Source organism: Lolium perenne, chromosome 3, assembly GCF_019359855.2.
Source record: "Lolium perenne isolate Kyuss_39 chromosome 3, Kyuss_2.0, whole genome shotgun sequence".
Classification (NCBI taxonomy): Eukaryota; Viridiplantae; Streptophyta; class Magnoliopsida; order Poales; family Poaceae; genus Lolium; species Lolium perenne.
This window is the reverse complement of record NC_067246.2, coordinates 301,642,451-301,645,230: the sequence shown is the minus strand read 5'-3', so window position 1 is coordinate 301,645,230 and position 2,780 is coordinate 301,642,451.

The window sequence follows — 2,780 nt, the reverse complement described above, 5'->3', positions numbered from 1 at the left end:
CTTGGTGAAGCAACAAAGCTTCTTGATAATATGATGATCAATTACTCTGAATGGCACACGGAAAGAGCTCCACAAGGTAAGAAGGTAAATTCTGTCGAAGAAACCTCTTCCTTGAGTGATAAGATTGATGCTATTATGTCTATGCTTGTGAATGATAGGACTAATGTTGATCCTAATAATGTTCCGTTAGCTTCATTGGTTGCCCAAGAAGAACATGTTGATGTAAACTTCATTAAAAATAATAATTTCAACAACAATGCTTATCGGAACAGTTCTAGTAATAACTATAGGCCATATCCTTATAATAATGGTAACGGTTATGCTAATTCTTATGTGAATTCTTACAATAATAATAGGAACACACCCCCTGGACTTGAAGCCATGCTTAAAGAATTTATTAGTACACAAACTGCCTTTAACAAATCTGTTGAAGAAAAGCTTGGGAAAATTGATATACTTGCTTCTAAAGTCGATAGTCTTGCTGCTGATGTAGATCTTTTGAAATCGAAAGTTATGCCTAATAGGGATATTGAAAATAAAATTGTTACTACAGCAAATGCCATCCAAGTTAGAATTAATGAGAATATAAGGTTAATGGCTGAACTGCGTGCTAGGTGGGATAGAGAAGAAAATGAAAAACTAGCTAAATAGAAAAATGTAGCTAAAGTTTGGACTATTACCACGACTAGTAATGCTAATGCTACACATGTTGCTGCACCTCCTACTATTAATAATAAAAGAATTGGTGTTAGCAATGTTTCCACTTCTAATGCAAAGCGCGAGAAACTGCCTGAAATTGCTAAAACTGCTGAAACTGCCTGTGATAAAACTGCTGAAATTTTTTCCAACATTGGGGATGATGATCCCATTGATTTAGATTATAATGGTTTGAATTTTGATGATTGCCACATCTCTGAAGTTATAAAGTTCTTGCAAAAACTTGCTAAAAGTCCTAATGCTAGTGCTATAAATTTGGCTTTCACGCAACATATTACAAATGCTCTCATAAAAGCTAGAGAAGAGAAACTAGAGCGCGAAGCCTCTATTCCTAGAAAGCTAGAGGATGGTTGGGAGCCCATCATTAAGATGAAGGTTAAAGATTTTGATTGTAATGCTTTATGTGATCTTGGTGCAAGTATTTCTGTTATGCCTAAGAAAATTTATAATATGCTTGACTTGCCACCGCTGAAAAATTGTTATTTGGATGTTAATCTTGCTGATCATTCTACAAAGAAACCTTTGGGGAAAGTTGATAATGTTCGCATTACCATTAATAATAACATTGTCCCCGTTGATTTTGTTGTCTTGGATATTGAATGCAATGCATCTTGCCCCATTATATTGGGAAGACCTTTTCTTCGAACTGTTGGTGCTATCATTGATATGAAGGAAGGTAATATAAAATATCAATTTCCTCTCAAGAAAGGTATGGAACACTTCCCTAGAAAGAGAATGAAGTTACCTTTTGATTCTATTATTAGAACAAATTATGATGTTGACACTTCGTCTCTCGATAATACTTGATACACACTTTCTGCGCCTAGCTGAAAGGCGTTAAAGAAAAGCGCTTATGGGAGACAACCCATGGTTTTTACTACAGTACTTTGTTTTATATTTGTGTCTTGGAAGTTGTTTACTACTGTAGCAACCTCTCCTTATCTTAGTTTAGTGTTTTGTTGTACCAAGTAAAGTCGTTGATAGTAAAGTTCATACTAGATTTGGATTACTGCGCAGAAACAGATTTCTTTGCTGTCACGAATCTGGGCTGTTTTCTCTGTAGGTAACTCAGAAAATTATGCCAATTTACGTGAGTGATCCTCAGATATGTACGCAACTTTCATCCAATTTGAGCATTTTCATTTGAGCAAGTCTGGTGCCTCGATAAAATTCGTCAATACGAACTGTTCTGTTTTGACAGATTCTGCCTTTTATTTCGCATTGCCTCTTTTGCTATGTTGGATGAATTTCTTTGATCCATTAATGTCCAGTAGCTTTATGCAATGTCCAGAAGTGTTAAGAATGATTGTGTCACCTCTGAACATGTTAATTTTTATTGTCCACTAACCCTCTAATGAGTTGTTCTAAGTTTGGTGTGGAGGAAGTTTTCAAGGATCAAGAGAGGAGTATGATGCAATATGATCAAGGAGAGTGAAAGCTCTAAGCTTGGGGATGCCCCGGTGGTTCACCCCTTCATATTCTAAGAAGACTCAAGCGTCTAAGCTTGGGGATGCCCAAGGCATCCCCTTCTTCATCGACAACATTATCAGGTTCCTCCCCTGAAACTATATTTTTATTCCATCACATCGTTTGTGCTTTGCTTGGAGCGTCGGTTTGTTTTTGTTTTTTGTTTTTGTTGGAATAAATGGATCCTAGCATTCACTGTATGGGAGAGAGACACGCTCCTCTGTAGCATATGGACAAGTATGTCCTTAGTCTTTACTCATAGTATTCATGGCGAAGTTTCTTCTTCGTTAAATTGTTATATGGTTGGAATTGGAAAATGATACATGTAGTAATTGCTATAAATGTCTTGGGTAATGTGATACTTGGCAATTGTTGTGCTCATGTTTAAGCTCTTGCATCATATGCTTTGCACCCATTAATGAATAAATACATAGAGCATGCTAAAATTTGGTTTGCATATTTGGTCTCTCTAAGGTCTATATAATTTCTAGTATTGAGTTTGAACAACAAGGAAGACGGTGTAGAGTCTTATAATGTTTTCAATATGTCTTTTATGTGAGTTTTGCTGCACCGGTTCATACTTGTGTTTGTTTCAA